Source organism: Schistocerca serialis, chromosome 5, assembly GCF_023864345.2.
Source record: "Schistocerca serialis cubense isolate TAMUIC-IGC-003099 chromosome 5, iqSchSeri2.2, whole genome shotgun sequence".
NCBI classification, from domain to species: Eukaryota; Metazoa; Arthropoda; class Insecta; order Orthoptera; family Acrididae; genus Schistocerca; species Schistocerca serialis.
In genome coordinates this window covers 296,686,651-296,712,414 of record NC_064642.1, presented here as the reverse complement: position 1 = coordinate 296,712,414, position 25,764 = coordinate 296,686,651, and the positions used below count along the sequence as shown (strand labels likewise).

General features: G+C 40.5%; 1 protein-coding gene and 1 non-coding gene across 2 annotated transcripts in view; one reads left to right on the top strand and one right to left on the bottom strand.

The window, feature by feature from the left end:
• LOC126481909 (atrial natriuretic peptide receptor 1-like) overlaps window positions 1–25,764 on the top strand; it is a 925,501-nt gene that overhangs the window by 735,063 nt on the left and 164,674 nt on the right. The gene's annotated exons all lie outside the window — the stretch shown is intronic.
• Window positions 3,956–4,030, bottom strand: Trnat-ugu (transfer RNA threonine (anticodon UGU)). Its single transcript has one exon. It is a non-coding gene; the product is annotated as a tRNA-Thr (tRNA).

Here is a 25,764-nt window from a genome sequence, read left to right as displayed (position 1 = left end):
GACAACAACCATCTGCACGAACAGTCAGTTCGACGACGTTTGCAGCAGCATGGACTATCAGCTCGGAGACCATGGCTGCGGTTACCCTTGACGCTGCATCACGGACAGGAGCGCCTGCTATGGTGAACTTAACGACGAACCTGGGTGCACGAATGGCAAAACGTCATTTTTCGGATGAATCCAGGTTCTGTTTACAGCATCAGATGGTCGCATCCGTGTTTGGCGACATCGCTGTGAACGCACAGCGGAAACGTGTATACGTCATCGCCATACTGGTGTATCACCCAGCGAGATGGTATGGGGTGCCATTATTTACACGTCTCGGTCACCTCTTGTTCGCATTGATGCCATTTTGAACAGTGGACATTACATTTCAGATGTGTTACGACCCGTGGCTCTACCCTTCATTCGACCCCTGCAAAACCCTACATTTCAGCAGGATAATGCACGACCGCATGTTGCAGGTCCCGTACGGGCCTTTCTGGATACAGAAAATGTTCGACTGCTGCCCTGACCAGCACATTCTCTAGATCTCTCACCAATTGAAAACGTCTGGTCAATGGTGGCCGAGCAACTGGCTCGTCACAATGGTCTACTCGTCACTACTCTTGATGAACTGTGGTATCGTGTTGAAGCTGCATGGGCAGCTGTACATGTACACGCCATCCAAGCTCTGTTTGACTCAATGCCCAGGCGTATCAAGGCCGTTATTGCGACCAGAGGTGGTTGTTCTGGGTACTAATTTCTCAGGACCTATGCACCCAAATTGCATGAAAATGTAATATGTCAGTCCTAGTATAATATATTTGTCCAATGAATAGCCGTTTATCATCTGCATTTCTTCTTGGTGTTGCAATTTAAATGGTCAGTAGTGTATTAAAAGGCAGACATTGCACCAACGCAGCGATGCTGAGAAACGTACCTGTTAAAATCTATACAAAGTATGTTGTCGCTTACTGCTCCATTCCTTTACACCATGAGTGCAAAAACTGACACAGGCAGCTGAAATCATTCCCGTGTAGAGGGAAAATTTATTCTGGATTATAACTAAGACGAGGACTTGCACTGATCTCTTCAGTGAGGATGCGCATCGCGCACGAACTCTTACGTGAATCGGCGAAATGCCGCGAATAATAAGGATATGGGAAAGGGGCACTACATCAGTAGCGTGTGAATAAGATGAGAATTTGGATTTGACGGGAGGCGTTTCAGGGTAGTCAGTGCACTTGTGATGACCACTGAGTCCCTAAGGCGCAGTGGTCAGCGCATCTGCCCAGTAAGCGGGAGACCCGGTTTCGGATCCCGGTCCAATTCAAATTGGCAACTTCCCTATTGTTTTAAATTAATGCTCACTGCCAACAAATGTCATTAATTCCTTTATGTCTTTAAATATCTGTTTGGTTACGTAAACAGCATAGCATAAACAGTAGGGTAATTAAGGTAACTGACGAGCTGAACTAAGCCATGATACTGAAACTACGAGGGCAGTTCAATAAGTAATGCAACACATATTTTTTCCTCGGCCAATTTTGGTTGAAAAAACCGGAAATTTCTTGTGGAATATTTTCAAACATTCCCGCTTCGTCTCGTATAGTTTCATTGACTTCCGACAGGTGGCAGCGCTGTACGGAGCTGTTAAAATGGCGTCTGTAACGGACGTGCGTTGCAAACAACGGGCAGTGATCGAGTTTCTTTTGGCGGAAAACCAGGGCATCTCAGATATTCATAGGCGCTTGCAGAATGTCTACGGTGATCTGGCAGTGGACAAACGCACGGTGAGTCGTTGGGCAAAGCGTGCGTCATCATCGCCGCAAGGTCAAGCAAGACTGTCTGATCTCCCGCGTGTGGGCCGGCCGTGCACAGCTGTGACTCCTGCAATGGCGGAGTGTACGAACACACTCGTTCGAGATGATCGACGGATCACCATCAAACAACTCTGTGCTCAACTTGACATCTCTGTTGGTAGTGCTGTCACAATTGTTCACCAGTTGGGATATTCAAAGGTTTGTTCCCGCTGGGTCACTCGTTGTCTAACCGAACACCATAAAGAGCAAAGGAGAACCATCTGTGCGGAATTGCTTGCTCGTCATGTGGCTGAAGGTGACAATTTCTTGTCAAAGATTGTTACAGGCGATGAAAGATGGGTTCATCACTTCGAACCTGAAACAAAACGGCAATCAATGGAGTGGCGCCACACCCACTCCCCTACCAAGAAAAAGTTTAAAGCCATACCCTCAGCCGGTAAAGTCATGTTTACAGTCTTCTGGGACGCTGAAGGGGTTATTCTGTTCGATGTCCTTCCCCATGGTCAAACAATCAACTCTGAAGTGTATTGTGCTACTCTTCAGAAATTGAAGAAACGACTTCAGCGTGTTCGTAGGCACAAAAATCTGAACGAACTTCTCCTTCTTCATGACAACGCAAGACCTCACACAAGTCTTCGCACCCAAGAGGAGCTCACAAAACTTCAGTGGACTGTTCTTCCTCATGTACCCTACAGCCCCGATCTCGCACCGTCGGATTTCCATATGTTTGGCCCAATGAAGGACGCAATCCGTGGGAGGCACTACGCGGATGATGAGGAAGTTATTGATGCAGTACGACGTTGGCTCCGACATCGATCAGTGGAATGGTACCGTGCAGGCATACAGGCCCTCATTTCAAGGTGGCGTAAGGCCGTAGCATTGAATGAAGATTACGTTGAAAAATAGTGTTGTGTAGCTAAAAGATTGGGGAATAACCTGGTGTATTTCAATGCTGAATAAAACAACCCCTGTTTCAGAAAAAAAAGTGTTGCATTACTTATTGAACTGCTCTCGTATTAGACATTAGCCAAGCATTTGATACTATCAGCTTTAACGTACTATTCGTAGGAGAAATACGACAGCTAAAGTACGCTAAAGTGGTTCGATAGCTCGTTACTTGAGTAACAGGCAGCTAAGCGTTGTCTGTGGGAGAGAAAAGTCAGTCTGGAAGCTTGCTTAATCGCTTCCTGTCCCACTGCTGTTCTCCTTCTGTGTCAATGATACCTCGCAGATTCTACATCTACATACATACTCCGCAAGCCACCGTACAGCGCATGGCGTAGGGAACCATGTACCACTACCAATTTCCTTTTCTGTCCCATTCGCAAACAGAGCTAGGGAAAAAAGACTCTCTAAAAATCTTCGAACGAGCCTTAGTGTCTCGCATCTTACCTTCGTGGTCCTTATGAGAAATGTACATAGGCGCCTGTAGAATCGTTCTGCAGACGGCCTCTCTAAGTTTCCGAAATAGTGCTTTACGAAAAGAGCGTCGTCTTTCCTCCAAGGCTTTCCATTTGAGTTCACAAAGCATCTCCGTCGTCTTTCCTCCTAGGCTTTCCATTTGAGTTCACAAAGCATCTCCGTAATAATTACGTACTGATTGAACCTACTGCTAACAAATCTAGCAACACATCTCTGAATCACTTCAGTGTCTTCCGTTAATCCGACCTGGTGGGGAACCCAGACACTCGAACAGTACTCAAGAATGTGTCGCACTAGCGCGCTATATGCAGTCTCCTTTATAGATGAGCTATACTTTCCTAAAATCCTCCCAATAAAACGACGTCGGGCACTCGTCTTCCCTATTACCGACCTCACCTACCCATTTTTTTTCATACCGCTTTCCAAAGTTAAGCCTAATGCTGTATTCGAATGTTACAGGATTGTTTTTCCTGCTCGTCAGCACTAACTTACATTTTTTCTACATTTGGAGCAAGCTACCATTCATCACACCAAATATAAATTCTGTCTAAGTTATCTTGTGTACTTCCACAGTCGCACAACGACGATATGAAGATAGTAGCTGTTCTCGAAATGACAGATACCATTAATGACCTTGCAGCTTCTCTAGAATAAATGATAATTAATTGAAACCCTCAGCTGCCTACAGGTGTTATTGATATACCACGATGGGGACAGCCGAAAATGTGTGCCCCGACCGGGACTCGAACCCGGGATCTCCTGCTTACATGGCAGACGCTCTATCCAGCTGAGCCACCAAGTGCACGAATGAATGCGCGACTGCAGGGACTTATCCCTTGAACGCTTCCCGTGAGACTCAAATTCCTAACTGTCTACAATCTACGTACGTAATGTACCTAATAGATATCTGCCGATCCACTAATTGCTCGCGCACACTAAGGTGACGATTCCCGTAATAGTTCGGGCAACCTTACGTATGTAGACGGTGGGTCTCACAGAAAGTGTGCAAGGGATAAGTCCCTGCAGTCGCGCTGTTCATTTGTGTCATCGGTGGCTCAGATGGATAGAGCGCTTGCCAGGTAAGCAGGAGATTCCACCGAGCGAGGTGGCGCAGTGGGTAGCACACTGGACTCGCATTCGGAAGGACGACGGTTCAATCCCGCGTCCGGCCATCCTGATTTAGGTTTTCCGTGATTTCCCTAAATCTCTCCAGGCAAATGCCGGGATGGTTCAAAAATGGGTCAAATGGCTCTGAGCACTATGGGACTTAACAGTTATGGTCATCAGTCCCCTAGAACTTAGAACTACTTAAACCTAACTAACCTAAGGACAGCACACAACACCCAGCCATCACGAGGCAGAGAAAATCCCTGACCCCACCGGGAATCGAACCCGGGAACCCGGGCGTGGGAAGCGAGAACGCTACCGCCGGGATGGTTCCTTTGAAAGGGCACGGCCGACTTCCTTCCCCATCCTTCCCTAATCCGATGAGACCGATGACCTCGCTGTTTGGTCTCTTCCCCCAAACAACCAACCAACCAGGAGATTCCGGGTTCGAGTCCCGGTCGGGGCACACATTATCAGCTCTCCCCATCGAGGTAAATCAACAACACCTGTTGCCAGCTGAGGGTTTCAATTAATTATAATTTACAACGACAATAATTCCCGTACAACATAGCGTCCTCACCAAACAGCCGTAAATTGCTGCTCACCGTGTCTTTCAGATCATATATGTACACTACGATGGCAAAAGTCGTGGGATGCCTCTTGATATCGTGTCGGACCTCCTATTGCGCGGCGTAGTGCAGCATTTCGGTGCGGCATGGACTCAAGACGTCATTGAAAGCCCCTTGTAGAAATACTGAGCCATACTGCCTCTACAACCGTCCATAATTGCGAAAGTGTAGCCAGTGCACACGATCTGACCTCTCAGTTATGTCCCATAAATGTTCGATGGCATTCACGTCGGGTAATCTGAATGGCCAAATAATTCGCTCGAACTGTCCATAATGTTATTCAAACAAGTTGCGAACAACTGTGGCCATTTCACATGACGCATTGTCATCCATAAAAATTCCATCTTTGTCTGGGAACATGAAGTCAATGAACAACTGAAAGCGGTCTCCAAGTAACCGAACATAACCATTTCCAGTCAATGATCCGCGTAAACACCGCCCAAAACATTACTGAGTCACCACCAGCTTGCAAAGTGCTTTATTGACAATTAGGGTGCATGGCTTCGTGGAGTGGTGCGGCCGTAGTCACGTCGGAAAGCTTTTCACATGGATCAGCTGAGTACAAATAACAGCTCCGCCAATGCACTACCTTTTATACCTTGTCTACGCGTCACTACCGCCATTTGTGTATGTGCATATAGCTAACCCATGTCTTTTGTCACCTCAGTGTATATAGAGAATTAGAGCTGTCCTATCACATTTCCCCGGGACACTCCCGACGATACCCTTGTCTCTGATGATCATTCGCCGTCGAGGACAACGTACAGTATTCTACTACGGAAAAAGTCGTCGAGCCACTCTCAAATATGGGCGACTAAACCTATGCTCGAACCTTTGTCAACAGTTTGAATCGGGGCACCGTGTCAAACGCTTTCCGGAAATCTAGGAATATGGTCTCTTCCTGTTGCTCTCCATCCATGGTTCGCTGAATATCACATGAGAAAGGGTCAAGTGGCGTTTCGCGCGATCGATGCTTTCTAAATTCGTGTTGGTTTGTGGATAGAAGCTTTTCTGTCTCAAGGAACTTTATTATATCCGAACTCAGAATTTATTAAAGAATTCTGCAGCAAACCGAAATTAAGGACATTGGTCCGTTCCTTTACCTGCGCTTTCTTCCAGTCGTTTGGGACTGCGATGAGCGAGAGACTCGTGATAAATGCAAGCTAAATAAGGGGCAAATGCCGCAGAGTACTATCTGTGAAACCGAACTGGGATTCCATCCCGACCTGGCGATGTATTTGTTTTCAACTTTCAGTTGATTCTCCACGAGGGGGATGCCTATTTCCGTAAAAAAGTCAAACGACTCTATGTATGATTCTCCTGCGTGAATGGTTTCTGTGGTCCTGTAAATGTCATTTCTGTGCCAACGACCCTCAATTTTACTTACGTACCAGATCTAAAATTCCAATACTGCCATCGTCCAGATTAATGACAATGTGTTCAGTATGCACATGGACACAAATCCTGGGACTTGAGCAAAGTGCGAATAGGAACCAAGTAATTTTAGTATCCCGTGAGAAATTAATTATTTCTCAATTTCGCGAACAACTGGCTCTCGTTCTTCTAGGTGGTATCCCAATAACATACGAAAAAAACAGTAAAATACTTGATATAACTCTGGATGTGGACCTGACCTTAGAGAGAATTCCGTCGTCACGTGTAGAATAATTTTCCTTGCCTTTCTGTTCTCCAGACGTTCAGGAACATATTTCCGTAGTACGTGAAACGTAAACTTGTGCAATCACTCTCTGTACCAAACCTACACTGTTTTCATGCAATCTAGCAAGACTCGACAACGAAAACTCTTAGACTACTAGAACTAACTATAAATGATTGTATCCGTTGCACCTGCAAAAAATGGTTCAAATGGCTCTGAGCACTATGGGACTTAACATCTCAGGTCATCAGTCCCCTAGAACTTAGAACTACTTAAACCTAACTAACCTAAGGACATCACACACATCCATGCCCGAGGCAGGATTCAAACCTGCGACCGTAGCGGTCGCGCGGTTCCAGACTGAAGCGCCTAGAACCGCACGGCCACCAGCGGTCGGCCCGTTGCACCTGTAACTTCTATGTATTTGCCCATGGCATAGGCCTGCTGGGACGGTTGCGGATAGTACAGGTACGTTACATATAGTGTGTTTGGCGTCATCAAACTCAATCACTCTTGATAAAATATCTCGTATTTTGCGCTGTTACTGCTACTAAGCGAGATCTAGACAGATTCGGCACCACACTGCTGCGCCATTTGAGCCCTTTCTCAATTACGAATGTGACGTAGCGTTAGAGGAATCGTATGTCTTGGTTAATTATGCGCACTATGTTTGCAATATTTTGTTGTTGTTATGGTCTTCAGTCTAGAGACTGGTTTGATGCAGCTCTCCATGCTACTCTATCCTGTGCAAGCTTCTTCATCTCCCAGTACCTACTGCAACCTACATCCTTCTGAATCTGCTTAGTGTATTCATCTCTTGGTCACCCTCTACGATTTTTACCCTCCACGCTGCCCTCCAATACTAAATTGGTGGTCCCTTGATGCCTCAGAACATGTCCTACCAACCGATCCCTTCTTCTAGTCAAGTTGTGCCACAAATTTCTCTTCTCCCCAATTCCATTCAATACCTCCTCATTAGTTATGTGATCTACCCATCTAATCTTCAACATTCATCTGTAGCACCACATTTCGAAAGCTTCTATTCTCTTCTTGTCCAAACTATTTATCGTCCATGTTTCACTTCCATACATGACTACACTCCACTGAAATACTTTCAGAAACGACTTCCTGACGCTTAAATCTATACTCGATGTTAACAGATTTCTCTTCGTCAGAAACGCTTTCCTTGCCATTGCCACTATACATTTTATATCCTCTCTACTTTGACCATCATCAGTTATTTTGCTTCCCAAATAGAAAAAAATCATTTACTATTTTAATTGTCTCATTTGCTAATCTAATTCCCTCAGCATTACCCGACTTAATTCGACTACATTCCATTATCTTCGTTGTGCTTTTGTTGCTGTTCATATTATATCCTCCTTTCAAGACACTGTCCATTCCGTTCAACTGCTTTTCCTAGTCCTTTACTGTCTCTGACAGAATTACAATGTCATCGGCGAACCACAAAGTTTTTATTTCTTCTCCGCGGATTTTAATACCTTCTCCGAATTTTTCTTATGTTTCCTTTACTGGTTGCTCAATATACAGATTGAATAACATCGGGAATAGGCTGGAACTCTGTCTCACTCCGTTCGCATATCCTTAAATTCCCAATACTTATTAACCATAGTATTTCTTAAACCATAAAAAAATATCAGGTGCAACAGACAATGAAGATATTTGTTCAAATTACAACATATCAACATAAAAACCAGGGGAAGGTTTAACAAACCTGCGCTTTGCACTCAGCAATCCCAGTAACTGAGCTGCCTCAAAAATTCGTCGACAGGAGCGTTGGTACTAGCTGTACTGTTGCTGGTGGCAACAGCCGGCAGGAAGTGTGCGTAACTGTCGTCGTGGAAGTACAGACACTCGCCAGAAGTTGAAATCACCTGCCAGGTAAAACACGTGTCCCTCGGCCAGGTGCAATAGCGGATGCGCAAAGCTGACAGGTGCTGCGCTCTGTGTTCAGTGGAGTTGGGCCTTGCATTCAGTTTCAGTTGACTTTAGGACGCGAAATTAACGCAGCTGCGGACTGCCTAAATACATGGCACAGGCAGCGTGTAAGCCAATAACAACCCAGAGACGTTCACTGCCCCTTGACGGGTCGTGCGGTACCACTGGAGGATGATGGCTGGGCAGCGCTCTGTAGGCGGGAGCGCTACACTTTCACCGACTATTGATGGAAACAACCGAATGAAAACAATCGATTCAGATCATTGTCGGAAAACAGTAGCCTCGTTCGGTTGTAGTTTTACCTGTCTGCTGAATCATTCGTTCAATTCTTTTTTTTTTTTTAGTGAAAGAAACCTATGGGAGCAATCGAATGAAAGCAGTCGACAAAGACTGTTGTAGTTTTACATATCAGTAGCATTATTATTCGTTCATTTTCTTCAAGTGAATCTCGTCTGTGGGAGCAACCGAATGGAAGCAGTTGACGTAGTCCGGCGCATTCAGTTCTGAGCGGAACGATTGATCGTTTTTCCTTTGTTAAATCATTATCATTGTCTGTCGTTGTTAAATTATTATCTACTGTCATCACCTGACGTCACTGTTATTGGCGTTCCGGTATTTCCTTTTTATTGAGTGCCAATAAGAGGTTTTGAGTTCAGTTTTTTGTCCCTGTTTATGAATAGGCGTTTTGCTAGGAGTGAACTTCCTGTCTGAGTCACAATGCTGAAACGCTCAGTAGCCTGGGAATGGAAGAAATCATATGACTGGATAAAAAGTGATCCTCAAGATAAATTCTATGCCATTTACAGTATCTGCAAAGATGATTCATACTATCAAGCTATATTAATTGAAGAAATTCGAAGAAAATTACCGAATGATGACAAACACCTTTCGCAAAAAATACTTCTGACCAGTGACAGCATAAAAAGTGTACCTTATATGCTATCTGTTCGCCGGCCAATGTGGCGTGCGGTTCTAAGCGCGTCAGTATGGAACCGCGTGACCGCTACGGTCGCAGGTTCGAATCCTGCCTCGGGCATGGATGTGTGTGATGTCCTTAGGTTAGTTAGGTTTAAGTAGTTCTAAGTTCTAGGGGACTGATGACCTCAGTAGTTAAGTCCCATAGTGCTCAGAGCCATTTGAACCATTTTTTGCTATCTGTTCACGTCACCTTAGTATTCACCGAAACAGGATGGTGGGTGCAAAGCAGCGGAAGAGAGAGACAAAACATTGATAAACTGAAATAAAAAAGTAAGTGTTCGCTTATTTAAACTTAAATTTGTAATTTCACACCAATTAACCAACCGACGATTTATATTTCATGCCGGAGGTACAGAGATTTCGTGTTGAAGTAAATAAATACATATATTTTGAAAATATGTAAATTTAAGAAAAATACTTTTATTCAGCTCTTCTTGAAATAAGATACGTTATTTGTCTCTAAAAATGTTGGCAACGCTTGTCATGGTACCTGTATATCTGAAAAAAAGAAAGTATGTGTATGAAACCACTAAAATTCGGAGTAAGTGTGAAAATATTCATATAGTTGACGTGGCCCGTTTCATTCAGCTGAAAAAATCGACTGAACGAAAAACAATCGACTGCCCAATCGGTTGTTAAAACCCTTGGGTTGTCGCACCACTAGCACTGACCACTACAAGCTCGGTGGCTGGGGTAGCACTCCAATAAACCGGTTCCCTTTTTTATTTGTTCAGTCACGTAAGTTTTCTTGTGCGCTCTTTATTTGGTTATCCTCTTAATTCTTTATCTATTTCTGTTGATTCACAAAAGCGATACAATATTTCTAGGCATGTTGAAAGCTTACCACGTCTTGTAAAACATTAACTGAAATTTCAAATACGTTTCCAACAAGTTTTATCCCGATTTTCATATGAAATTTTAAATACGAAACCTGGGATAACCCAAAGAGATTTGTAAAGTTTAGGTACCAACGTACTAGACCCTTCGCAATCGCAGAAGGGTTGTGCTTTCAAAAGCATTCCTAGCTACACAGGCCGTATTACAGGTCATGTTTTGGTTATCGAAAACTCAATTATTGACCGGTTTAAGTGCCTTGCAGTTGACCTAGGAACGCAAGAGTTTGCACGAGACGAGGTGTAGCAGCCAAATTACACGAGAAAACGGAAAAGTATAATTTGCAATAAAAACTCGCTGCCTAAACAAAGATCAGATATGTAATAAATCTTACCATATGGGCTCAATTCGCGCAGGATAAATATCCTTTCCATTTATTATACTCATAGGTAACATTTAAAAAATTGCTGTACAACGAGATGTGGCGGACCTGAAAACTATGAAAATACTTCTCCAATCTGCTATTCAGGAACTGTTTCGTGGCGTCCTGATTCCTGAAAAATAGAGAGATAGAACGCATTTGCATTGCGGAGTGAATAGGTTCTTTGCTTTCAAAACAAACCACACCGAAAAATGCCGTTTGGTTCCATGAGGTCACCTCGTATCAACATGAATGAACGAAGCCACATGGCTGTATGACTCGACAAGGGATATTCTCTACTGCAATAATATGTGTATGAAAAATTTGAGAAAAAGAATATTATAGTGTTTGAAATAACAGTACTGCAATGGTACTCCTTGTAATGGATCTGGGAGATGTTATTTTTTTACCGTATTTGTCGATACCGAATTGTAAATGTTTTCTTATATTTTTGTCAGAATTTATTATAATTTGTCTTATTATATGTTAATTTACTTCCGTTTTTGAGAGTAAAAGCATATTGATTACTATTAGAAAATGTATCGAAGAATAGCAAAGAGACTGATTACAAGTGTAAACTTGTGAATTGTGTAAAATATCTTTGACGTTGGAGTCGTCTTTGACTATAGTCATTCGGCAGCTAACTCTTGGTGTGTGTTGACGGAAGAACAATGTGAAGGTCGCAGTCATAAATAATTTTGAATCATGTTACTATTATTTTTGTATTAACTAAAAAGAAGAAACTACATTTGAAGAAACTGTATTTGAAACACCAAAATGAGAGAAACACGTTGAACCACGTCATTTCTGCAGCTGACATTGATGCATTGTGGAATCATACTTAGACAACTGAAACCAAGACTAATATCGCCTTGCAAACGTCTAACGGAAAACGTACTGTCACGAAATATGGCAAATTTAAGTAAATAAAAAATAGTGACCATATTTTCAACTTGTGTCTTAGCTGGGAAGCAATATTTCAACTGGGGACTGTAGCCGGGATATTGTGTTCACGAGATCCTCAACAGTGCTACGAGGAAGAAAATTTTTGTGTGTTAATACCAGTTTCTTCAGAATGTGTGTTACAGTGTTTGTGTTCATCGGGAAGTAAAAGTTTTGGAGAAGAAATGTTTCGGCAAAAAAGATAATTTTCGACAGAAGAAAATACTTCAAGAATTTTGGTCAACAATCACATGGATGGAAAACGTGGTTTTGAAACAGTAGAAGAGTGCTCCAGATAAGTCACGAAACCCTCGTATTTTGTTAAAACAATATTTTTATCTTGTTTTGTATTTTTGTGTATAAATTTTTGTTCTTCACAATGACTTATGAGATTTTCGAGAGTATTGTGCCTAAAGTAGAAAGTAGTAATTTAATAGACTTCGAACATCAGGACAGGTCAAATGAAACAGAAAGAACCGATCAATTTGATTTAAAAAGTTTTCTTGTAAATTTCACGAAAGAAATTAAACAATCAGTTGACGACAATAAGACTTACTGGGATGAAAAAATTGATAACATTTTGTTGCAAGTCCAAGCAGTCAATACCCAAGTGGGTGAGCTTTCGAACAGAGTTGGCAGTGTTGAGGAAATAATTGAATCTGTGGAAGCAAAAGTAAATTAAATTGATGTTAAATTGAGCGGTGAAATTAATACTGTAAAAAATGAGTTGCTGGTAGATAGGGAAAGAAATTTAATTGATTTTAATGAGATAAAAGGGGAAATTAAAAATTTGAATGAGAATACAAAAGTTTTAGTAAAAAATTTAGAACAAAAAACTGACAATCGTTTGGTTACTCTAGAAGAAAAAGTAGAATGCAATGATTTAGAAAAAAAAAAATCTGTCAAAGAACTTAGCAAAAAAATTGAAAGTTTTGACACTGAATTTCAAAGCAAAAATTACAATGTCAACACATGTAATCTTGTATCTAATATTCCAGTGAAGCACTTTTCGGTAGATGGACCCTTACATCCCATTGATTTTATGCAGTATTGTAAGGATTGTTTTTTACCTCACTCACCAGATGAATAAAAATTAAATTTGTGAAAAAATTCTTGGAAGGGGAAGCTTTGACTTGGGCAAACCAGATTGTAGCTTTGGGGATGACCTTTTCAGAATTTGAATCAAAATTTCTGGAAAAATTTTGGGATGATCTTAAACAAACTAGAATCAAAAGTGAATTTTTGAATGGGCGAAACTATAGAGAATCAGATGGGAACATGAAACAATTTTGCAAAAGTGAACTTCAAAAACTTATTCATTTAACAAAACCTTTGGATGACTTGATCAAAATTGATACCTTAAAGAGAAGATTGCCATCAGCAATGCAGTTGAGTTTAGTTCATTGTCCTGATAGTAATGTAGAGCAGTTTCTCAATTATATTGAAAAGTTGGATAGGGTAACAACAAGAACACATAGTGGGTTTACTCAGAAAGGTAATGGTCAAAATTGGGGAAATGATAACTTTCAAAAAAGGGAACAAAACAATTATCATGGTGTCAGTCAAAATTCAGGGGGATATAACAATTTTGAAAAGAAGGACCATAATTTTTACCCAAAACAAGAACAACATTTTCGCGTTAATAATCAACAAAATAGAGAACACTTTAGGGATCAAAATCACAGAAATTTTGATAGAGGTCATTACAATAGAAACTACCAACAATCAGGTAATGTTTGGCATAGGAATGGGATCAGAAATGTTGATCAGAGACATTGGCAGAACCATAATCAGCAGTTCAAACAGGAACAGGAAATAAAAAATGAGTAGACACCCCCTTGAAGGTCCACAAGGTTGAGGCAGAAGGTGAGCATGATGAAAGGACCAATGGATGTGACTATCATAAACCCAAACAGGACAGTTCCAAACCTAAGCTATCACATGAGGTCATTAGTTGTTACTTATTGAAGAAATTTCAAGAGGAAAATAATGATGATAAAGATAAAATTTTCAGTACACAAGAACATACAGTAGATAAAAGTAATTGTGATTCATTTAATTTAACAGAGTTTTACACTTGGGCAGAAAAGAACAACACTTTGTCAGATGATGTAATTTGCAGTAGTTCAGAGATGTGTGTGAATGAAAAAGAGAATGCATGCTGTGTGAATGAAAATGTTGGTGAAAGGGATCTGGTAACTTTAGAAAGGGGAAATAATATTTTGGGGGTTAATTTGAATGTGTATGACCTGAAAATGTGTAATGATAATGATGTTGTTGATAAAGTTGATAATGAAGGTAATGGTATTGATGATGATGTTGAGGAAAGGTATTTCATTAGTTTAAATAGGGAGTTGGGTATACACATGGTTGAAAATGGATTAAATAGTGAGAATATTATAGAAATTCCCAGGGATGTTACCAGGATGAATAAAGCTCACAAGCTGGATGTATGTGAAAGTGTGAATTTTGATGTTGTTGGTAAAGAATCTGACTACACAAATAACGATGACACATGTATAACTTCTAACCTAAGTGAAACTTTTACAGATACTAATGATACACATACATTTCTTATGCATATATGGCTGAACAGTGAAACTATTTCTTTTGACAGGAACTTTAGAAAGATGCTTCTTAATGTATGTGAAACTGTATGTCCTGAGTGGTGGAAAAAGATGATATATTTTATTTTTGAAAAGCTGAAGGATAAGTACTTCAATAGTATACAATGTGATTTGGATGAAAATTCTTGGCTATTTGAGATAATAGAGAGTACTCATGACAATTTTGTGTCTTGTGCAAATTTTATAACTGTGACAAATAATACATGTAATGATATACCATGTGATTCTGATAAGTATAGGTTTGGGGAAATTGAAAGTGATTTATTACATGAGGATACAGGTTCTGAGAAAAGTGATCAATTTTGCAGTCCTTATATAAAAGTTCAAATTGGGCCATGGATTGGTAAATGTTTAATTGATAAAGGAAGTGAGATCTCGGGAATATCTGAAAGGTTAAGCAAGAAATTGAAAGTGGGAAAAGATTATGTTGAAATGCCAGATGTTGGCATAAAGATAAAAGGTGCTACTGGGAAGAGCAGTAAATTGGTAAAAAGCCAGGCTTTAGTGACATTTTTAATTGAAGGCAAGTTGTTCACACTTGGATGTTTTGTAACTCAGGAATTTAATGAGGATTTTCTTTTGGGTATGAATTGGATAGTAAAAGTAAATACAGCATTTGATTGGGTTGGAAGAAAACTTTTGATAGAAACTAGTGAAAGGGAATACATTCAGACAAATTTTGTGAACACACTTGGTGATCAGAGTAATGGAAATTTTGACAGTATCAATTTACTAAAAGAAAATAGATTGGAGAATATTGAAACTCATAGATTTGATACTGATGAAGTTGAATTTGGGAATTAAGTAAATTTGAAAATTTCAGAAACGCTAAATTTATCTGGGGAGCAAAAACAACAGTTAGAAAATCTGCTGTGGGAATATAGTGATGTTTTCAGTGACATACCTGGAAGGGTAAAGGGTTATCAGTGTGAGCTTCAGGTAAAACCTCATGAACCATTTTTCATAAAACCATGCAGTATTGCAATATCAAAAAAAACCTGCTGTTGAGAAAGAGCTGAAAAAGATGGAAGGATGTAATATAATAGAAAGGAGTATCAGTGCATATAATAATCCTCTAGTAGTAGTTTCGAAAAAAGATGGTGGAGTAAGATTGGTTTTGGACTCTAGACACTTAAACAAAATTTTGTTCAGACAGACAGACCATCCTGAAAATATTGATGAGTTACTCTATAAATTTACAGATATAAAATATATGTCAAGTTTGGATCTAACTTCGGGTTTTCATCAGGTACCACTTTCGGTTAATTCTAGAAAATATACTGCTTTCTTGTACAAAGGTAAGAGTTACCAATATTGTGTTGTGCCATTTCGGTTAAATTCTTCTGTTTCCGAATTTATAAGAGCTTTGGATCATGTACTGGGGCAAGAACTTGCGTCTAAACTGATAATTTATGTAGATAACATTTTGGTTACAGGGCAAAATTGGAACATTTTTTGATTTTGAAGTCAGTTTGTGAAAAACTTAGAAAAGGAGGAATGACATTGAAATTAGAGAAATGTAAATTTGCAGTTTCTGAATTAAAATTTTTGGGTCATGTCACAGACAAGGGAATTTTGGCAGATCCAGAAAAAATTAAAGCAATTTCAGAAATTCCTATTCCTAAGACTAAAAAACAATTAAAGTCGTTCTTTGGGTTATGCGGTTATTACCAAAAACATATAAGTGATCAGAGTCTGAATGCACCATGTTTAAGTCAATTACTTAAGAAAAACACTGTTTGGGTTTGGGATAAAAGTTGTCAGGAAGAGTTTGATAAAATTAAGCAAGAGTTGAGGAAGCAACACTTATTACACAGACCTGATTTTAATTTACCATTTTCTTTGAACACTGGTAGCAGTAATTGTGGGCTTGGAGCAGAGTTATTTCAAGAAAGAGTAGAGAATGGAGTTAAGATACATTGTACCGTAGCATTTGCAAGCAGAATGATGCTCAAGCATGAGAAAAATTATACAGTCACAGAGAAGGAACTTTTGGCAATTCATTGGGCTTTTACAAGATTTAGAATTTACCTTATTGGACATAAAACCATAGTATTTTCGGATCACAAAGCTTTGAGTTACTTACAAGAGTGCAAATTATACCACAGTATTGACCAGATGGGCAATTTTTCTGCAACAGTTTGACTTTGAAATCAAACACATAAAAGGTTCTGAGAATGTAGTAGCTGATTCACTTTCAAGGTTACCAATTGGGGGAGAAAAGGAGATTTTTGAACAAGAGGAGGAAACATAATTTAAAATTAGATACTTGAAAGGGATGGAAAATGATAAAACAATTAGAGCTATGTGTAACAAAATTAGAAAAAATCAAAATTTAGATCAGAGTTGGAAATTAATCAAAGAATGTTTAGGCAAGAAGGGGTATGAGAAACTTGATAAATTTTACAAATTGCATAAGGGGATTTTATTTTGGAGAACAGATGTAGATTCTGATAATTGGAAACTGTGTTGGCCAGAGGCAGATGCTGATAAGCTGATCATTTACATACATGAAAGTTTTGGTCATTGTGGGATACAGAAGTGCATTCAAAAGATACAAGAAAATGTTTATTTTTACAATATTGGAAAGAAGGTAAGAAAAGAATTGGCAACCTGTGACAAATGTCAGAGAGTTAAAGTGAGCAATCAAAGATGTGGTGGAGAGATGCAAAACATTATTATAGAAAAACCTTTAGATCTTATCGCAGTGGACTTATATGGAATGTTACCAAAGAGTAAAGGTGGTCACTGTTACATATTTGTTATGGTAGATGTATTTTCAAAATTAATTAAACTATATCCAGTGAAAAAAGCTACTAGCCATGAAATTATAATAAAAATTGAAAGAGATTATTTCGCACAGGTGGGTAAACCAAAAGCTATATTATCAGATAATGGTTCACAGTTCACCTCTAAAATTTGGAAAAAGTTTATTGAAAGATCAGAATTGAAGCATATACTTATATCTGTTTATTCTCCGTCCACCAATCCTGCAGAAAGATATATGAGGGAAATTGGGAAACTTTGTAGAACCTATTGTAGCCATAAACATCCAACCTGGTTTGAGCACATTCGAAATTTTGAAGATATTATGAATAGCCTACAACATAGTTCCACAGGATTTTCACCGTATGAGATTATGTTTAATATTAGATCTCCAAATCTTACATCAGAACTTATTGAATTTCCTAAACATAAACCTTTAACTATGCAAGAGAGAGAAGATATTGTCAGGGAAACTATGAGGAAACAAGGGGAAAAGAGGAATAAAAGACATAACAATAGGGTAAGATTAACCACTTTTAAAATTGGGGATCTTGTTCTGGTCAAATCTCATGAAAGATCAAAAATGTTAACTTCAGAAATTAAAAAATTCTTTGATATCTATATTGGGCCTTTTGAAGTCATAGAAAATCCACACCCTAATGCTTATCGTTTGGTGTATCCTAAGTCAAAGAAATTATTTGGTCTCAGGAATGTTGTCTCTTTAAAACTGTATAAACAGAAATCATAATTTTAAAATTTAAATAACCTATTATCATCTAAAACAAAAGTCCTCCACTGGAATACGCTTGTTAGAACAAAACTGCCTGTACAACCAAGTGTGTATATTTGCATGTATAAATTAATAATTTGAAGTCACATGTTAATTGAAACTGATGAATAAACACTGTTGTAACAAAGAATGAGATAAAGATTTATTTTTACTTTTTTTAAAAACAAAAAGTCTCCATAGTGAGCATTTCTGAATTTTTCTAATTTTTGGAAGCTAAGTCTTCCCTGTCGGTGAAGGCATGCATGTGAGGACATGCATGCAAAGGTATAAGTTTCAAAACCAATTTTAGATAAAGCCTCATGATATATGAGCAGTTTATTGTTGTTTATACTGATGTTGTGGGGAGCAAAAGTACTCTTCACAAGAATGTGACTTGTAGCAATATTGTAGTAGAGAGGAAAGTGTACATAAATAATTGCAAAAAATTTAGATAATACTGATGTATCTTTAGCTGTACTAAAAGTAGAAAATCATAAAAAAATACAAAATAAAAAAAACATGAGTAAAAAAAATTTGAAAAGAAAATCATAAGTAAAAAAATATACAAAAGAAAAAAAACACTACACTATATATGTCCAGTATCATTTTTACTGTTACAATATGTAAGCATAATGAAATTAACATTAATATTTTAAAAAAATAATTAAATCTTATTCTAGGAAATGAGTTTTACCTTCCTATCATTTTCAATCTGTATGTTAGAATATTTCTCATATATGTTTTATACCATGTATATTTGTCATGTCAAATAATTTCTTTACTGGAATTTTTTTTTTGTGTATGAGATTGATGGGGAAGTATCATTGCAACAACAGCCAGTAACAAGTCCACAGATTCAAAGAGTCCAAATTTGGAAGAGGTTATCAGACTGCATCATTAGTGTATTAATTGTGTAATACAGATCCATCACTGAGTGTGGTCGGGATTTTGTTGTATATGTCCATAACAACAAAAGCCCTGGGGAGCAGTTGTAATGGATCTGGGAGATGTTATTTTTTACCGTATTTGTCGATACCGAATTGTAAATGTTTTCTTATATTTTTGTCAGAATTTATTATAATTTGTCTTTTTATATGTTAATTTACTTCTGTTTTTGAGAGTAAAAGCATATTGATTACTATTAGAAAATGTATCGAAGAATAGCAAAGAGACTGATTACAAGTGGAAACTTGTGAATTGTGCAAAATATCTTTGACGTTGGAGTCGTCTTTGACTATAGTCAGTCGGCAGCTAACTCTTGGTGTGTGTTGACGGAAGAACAATGTGAAGGTCGCAGTCATAAATAATTTTGAATTATGTTACTATTATTTTTGTATTAACTAAAAAGAAGAAACTACATTTGAAGAAACTGTATTTGAAACACCAAAATGAGAGAAACACGTTGAACCACGTCATTTCTGCAGCTGACATTGATGCATTGTGGAATCATACTTAGACAACTGAAGCCAAGACTAATATCGCCTTGCAAACGTCTAACGGAAAAGGTACTGTCACGAAATATGGCAAATTTAAGTAAATAAAAAATAGTCACCATATTTTCAACTTGTGTTTAAACTCACAAGAGTGTTCCTGGAGCCATTCTGTAGTAATTCTGGTCTTGTGGAGTGTCGCATTGTCCTGATGAAATTGCCCAAGTCCGTTGGAATGCACAATTGACATGAATGAATGCAGGTGATCACCTGTTAGAGTCGTATCTAGATATATCGGAGGTCCCATAGCACTCCAACTGCATACGCCCCACAACATTATAGAGCATCCACCACCTTGAACAGTCCTTTGCTGACATGCAGGGTCCATGGATTCATGAGGTTGTCTCCATACCCGTACACGTCTATCCGCTCGATACAATTTGAAACGAGATTCGTCCGACCAGCAGGCAACATGTTTCCAGTCATCAACAATCCGAAGTCGATGTTGACGGACCCAGGCGAGGTGTAAGGCTCTGTGTCGTGCGGTCATCAAGGGTACACGAATGGATCTTCGGTTCCGAAAGCCCATATCGATTATGTTTCGTTGAATGGTTCTCACGCTGACACGTGTTGATGGCTCAGCACTGAAATCTGCAACACTTTGCGGACGTGTTGCACTTCTTTCATGTTGATCGATCCTCTTCAGTCGTCGTTGGTCCCGGCCGCAACGATGTCGGAGATTTGATGTTTTACCTGATTCCTGATATTCAGGTACACTCGTGAAATCGTCGTACAGGAAAATCCCGACTTCATCGCTACCTCGGAGATGTTGTGTCCCATCGCTCGTGAGCCAATATAACACCACGTTTAAACCCACTTAAATCTTGATAACCTGCCATGTAGTAGCAGTAACAGAACTAACGGATGCACCAGACTTTGTTGTCTTACATAGGCGTTGCGACCGCAGCGCCGTATTCTGCCTGTTTACGTATCTCTGACTTTGAATACGCATGCCTGTACCAGTTTCTTTGGCGCTTCAGTGTAGTTGTATCATACAGCAAGGATGGAAATTTCACAGTCTTCCTCCAGAACCTCTAAACTACGCCAAAGCAGAACCCCGAAACAAATGCGTAATTTCTCGTTCAGAGCATGTCAGTACAAATCAATTCTGGAGTTATAGATATGTCTCATCCCAGTTATTCATGGATTTTGGCGGCCTGCACTGCAAGGCATACGATACTGTCAAAAAAGTAACTCGCGTTCTGCATGGAGTATATGAAATTATAATATAAGTAGGAGCGCATGCCGCCGTCTTTTTCACTCTTTCTTACAAAAGCACGCTTTCAGATACAATTTAAAGGTGCTCAGTTCTTACCTGCTTAACCGTGAACTATCTCTTTTGGTGGAAGCCATTCATTCAACTGGGGATGTTCCCTCATATTTTCTACGCAATGACTTCGTCTAAGTAGACGTAACCTCCGCAGGAGCGTTTAGAAGCTCCACGGCATGGTTCCACGTCACCCCAAACCACCCCGCATTGCTTCTCGTAGTAAGAAGTGTTGCGTCATCTTTCCCCAGTACTTTTAATGCGTCGGTGAATAAACAACCTATAAAATCGACCAGTTCGATGACACTCCTTTGTCTAGCATGATTACTAAATCTAACACTTGACAAATTTCTGTACATGAACTGAAAGTCCCGCTTTCTTTTATCATTGCTACCAGGAGAACTCTTCGGTAACTTGGCTACAGCTTATGTAGCGACTATACAAGTCAGTACCTGTCAACTGCTAGCTAGCAGTTCTCTCATTATGGCTAATAATCAAAATCTGCAACTAAGTCTCAAGCAGAGGTGTTCGCTCAGAAGTCTGACTTGCATATAAAATTTTCTTCTCTAAAAGAGTCTTGCATCAAAAATCCATTTCACATAAATCTTTGCCAGGCACTTAAATGTGATTTGCAGAGTATCTATGTAGATGTAGATGCACAGCCGGCCGGTGTGGCCGTGCGGTTCTAGACACTTCAGTCTGGAACCGCGTGACCACTACGGTCGCAGGTTCGAATCCTGCCTCGGGAATGGATGTGTGTGATGTCCTTAGGTTAGTTAGGCTTAAGTAGTTCTAAGTTCTAGGAGACTGATGACCACAGATGTTAAGTCCCATAGCGCTCAGAGCCATTTTTTGTAGATGAACACATTTTGACATGGACAAAGATCTTTACGTCGCAACGGTTACAGCCAGTCCTTTTATCTGCCACGTGATGAAGTCAGGGCTTCTGTACTTAATTTACTGTCTCCAGTAGCGACAACAACTGCCAATTTCTCTCCATCAGGCTGGACCGTCATCCTATGGTGAGATACGTCCATCTTTTGACTCTCCCTCTGTGCAAACATGTGTCAGTAACGTATGCGGAGCGCCACCAAAATTGATCAGGAGAACCAGAGCTGACCACGAAATGGTTTGTAGGTAGACGTATTCAGCTCCACTATCTTCATCAATATTGTCAGTAGCTTCGTGGAACAGGAAGTTCTGTCACCAAACAACAAATTCGAAATAAGAATATTAACAATGAAACAGTAGAAAAAGTGTTTAGTAATACTGCTTCGAAAATCTAGCATTCCTTCTCTCATGAAACGCATATGATGTCTGTCCCTTTTCCGGTAAGTTGAACTGGTACAGAAATCTAAGGTTTTCAGCCAGGTAAGTTCATCGAAAAGGCACCAGGTTCCGATGAGAGTCTCTCTCATCGTCTTCTGACGAATTCTTAAGACAGTATCTGTGTCTTCTTTATGAGGCAGTATCTGAAAGTCTCTGGCTCTTTCCATTTATACAAGGTATGGCTGAAGGGAAGTCTTCGCGTGGTCAGTCGACTTCCAACGTGCCGTCTACATGTCAATCGAGTGGACGACCTAGCAGAGCATTGTGGTCAGTAACGGATCGCAAACGGTGCTCAGCTGGTAGCCGCTGTTTCTGTTTACGAAGCCATCTGTGGTCCTAATTTCCATGGCTTCCTTTATTATGCTTGCCCAGAATCCAATGGTCCCGCACGGGACTGTTATTCATAATCTAACATACGTCATCGTCCAAGCTGTGTTCGACGATTCCCGATTTGTGTTCAAGGTGGGTGGAATTGCCGTGCACCAACTGCGCTTAGTTGTGTCTGCCCGATGTACCGCAGCCCACCAGGCGTTCGTAGTCCCAGGGTTCGAACCTTGGTCGATCTAACAAGCACTACTTGTCTGATCTTCTGTGGTGGTCATTAGATGATTCTGAAGTCGCATTTCTTTGTGCTTTGTTTGAGGTTGGTTCCAAGTAGAGAGAAAGGCTAATCTCAAGATCTCTTCCTGTGTATCTTTGGAGTTTGTTCGCACTGCCTTCTCTCTCTATTTCTCAATGTAGCCATCTCTCCAGAGGAACTCCCTCAGGTGTTACAGTTCCGAGGGAAAGCTCTCTTTCACTTATGATACGAGCTCTGTGGACTTGGGTTCTCGAAGACAGAGATATGGCGAACTCGCCGATGGCAGCTATATGCATGTAAATCCCGTAAATCCTAGGAGCACACCGCACAACAGAGTTAAAGAACCACTTTTTTGAAGCCCCGTTATTGCCTCCCAATGCGACGCATAAGTTTCAAATTCGGCTCAGTGACTACAATCTTCCTCTGTAATGAAGCGAAAGCGTGGAAGCCTGCGATGTCACTCTCGGGCTCGGCGACACTTCAAACAACAAGGTAAATGGCACATACGAAAAAAATGCCACAGCTCGAAAGTTCACGCGAGTAGTAAAGTGGGTTAATGGTGTCACATTGGCATCAGATTTCGCCACAATTCTGCCCAGTGCCTCCGTGGACGTGTAAGAAGATAATACCATTGTCGCAGTCCCTCTTACATACATTTCACCCTTCTTTTGACGTCCCTGAAATGGAGGTCAGAACCACAATACCCAGCGTTTATATCTCGCGGTATTTTTATGGGTGCTGAGGGAAACATTTCAGACACACCGCCGCTGAGAATCGACACTAGAAGATCCCGGAGGGTAGCATAAAGGATGTCAACGAAACTACCCCTTACCCTGGGGCGTTGATTCCCACACATTTTACGTTTGGAAGCGACAGTTTGCAGTGCGATGATCAACAGGTAGACTTTCTTCACTACGTTTGACACTACTAACATACCCGAAAGTTTCAAGCCTCTCCAAGGACTGCATCCCCATTGATTGTGATCACACGCCTTTGAAGTGCGGCATGATCGCAGTTTTTGCTCTCGTGTACGGTTTAGATCCACCTGGGACCTTTCAAAAGCATTCGACGAAATTTGAACGTGATCCGAAGGGCACTTTTTCAGCGCCCCTGTTTTCCGGCCTCCTGTGGCGTAATCACGAGGGAGTCCAACGTTAACAAGTGCACGAATAAAATGGCAAGGGATCCCTCTAAGCCCGCCCCCCTCCCTCAGTCCCAAAACACTCTCTGTGTCATCCACACACCTTTGTTGAATACGTTAGCGATGTACCTTAAGAAATTTCGACAAAAATTCAGTCTGGCAGCTAGAATAGCACCTGAGCGTTAGGCAACCTCTTCGACACCAGGTAGTTGGGTTTGCCTACATAGAGGCGCTAGAGCAGCCGCCCTGCTGAATTGGTGGAAAATTTCTGACAGGTACGTTTTGAACGTGGTCAACAAAATTGCATCGGGCGGGGGCGTACATAGGAAGACCTTTTGCCGTTTTATTCACGCACGTGTTAATGTTGACTCCCACTATTCGCACGTGATCACGCCACAGGAGAGCGGAAAACAGAAGGGTTGAAAATCATAACTACCCTTTGCTGCTTTGGATCATGTTCAAATTTCGTTGAATGATTTTTGATGGCCCCTAGTGATTCTAACCTATATATGAGAGGAAAAATTGTGGTCGTGCTACATTCCAAAGGGGTCAGATCACAGTCAATGGAGATGCAGTCCCTCAATGTACTCCGAGAAGGATTGAAACGGCCGAGTGTGTCAGCAGTTTCATAGGTTGTGAAGTACATCTTCTTGTTGCTTTCACGCAGCGAACTGCCGTCCCAGAAATGTGTGGGAATCAACGCTTCATCAACACCTCTTATGATCTGTCGATTCTGAGCAGCGGTGTGACTGAAAACTTTTCCTCGGCCACCCACACAGAAACCGCACGATTTCAATGCTGGGCGTAGCGTTTCTGACCTCCATTGTAGAGCCGTCAAAAGAATTTCATAGTGTGACAGGTTCGCGGTGGCGTTGGACAGAATCGTGGTGAAATGTTGTGCTAAAGCCACATCATTAATGCACCTTACGGCGCACATGAACTTCCGAGTTGTGGCCTTTTTCCGGATGTGTCGGCAACTTTCTGTTTGATGCTTCGCCGAGCCCGATGGTGTCGCCACGGGGCGCCACTCGTTGCAGAGTTACAGAGGAAGATTGTAGGCACCTTTGAGCCAAATTTAAAACTTGTCCATATCGAGACAATTACCGTGTTTCGAAAATGTGGTCCTTCAATTTTCTTGCGTGGTGTAGATAGCTTTGTTGAAGCGAAGCAACTGTAATCACCTAGCAAAGGCAAGTCTTGCGGTCCATATCGTACGCCAATTAGATTCTTTCCGGAATATTCGGATAAAAGAGCTCCACACCCAGCAGTGATATACAACAGCTCACTTGACGAAAGGCTAGCACCTTAAGAATGGAAAGCCACACATGTCACAGTGATACTCAAGAAATGAAGTAGGAGTAATCCGCTGAATTACAAACCCATATCACTGCATTACGATTTTGGAAAATCTTCTGTGATCCAGTTACCTCGAAGAAAACGATCTATCGGCAAAAAAATCTGTTAGCACATAATTATCACGGATACAGAAAATATCGTTGTTGTGCAATACAACCAGCTATTTACTCTCATAAAGTTATTAGTGCTTTCAACAGAGGATCTCAAATTGATTCTGTCTTTCTGTATTTCGAGAAGACTCTTCAAACTGTTCCTCACAAACGACTTATAACCAATTGCATGCTTGTCGAGTATAGTTTTAGTTTTACGACTGGATTCCTGACCTTTCCAGTTCATAGTGATTGACGTAAGTCATCGAGTAAAATTTGAACAGTCCTCTTAGATTGTTTCAGACGATTCTGTCATTTACCGTCTAGTAAAGTCATCAGAAGATCAAACCCAGCTGCAAAATGATTTATACAAGATACCTACATTGTGAAAAAAGTGGTAGCTGGCCCTCAATAATGAAAAGAGTGAGGTCATTCACATGAGTTCTAAAACACATCCGTTAAATTTCGGTTGCACGATAGATCACACAACTGTAAAGGCTGTCAATTCAACTAAATACCAACTACGAACATCTTAAATGAGAATGGTAATGTTGGATGGAAGGCGAACTAAAGACTGCATTTTATTGGCAGAGCGC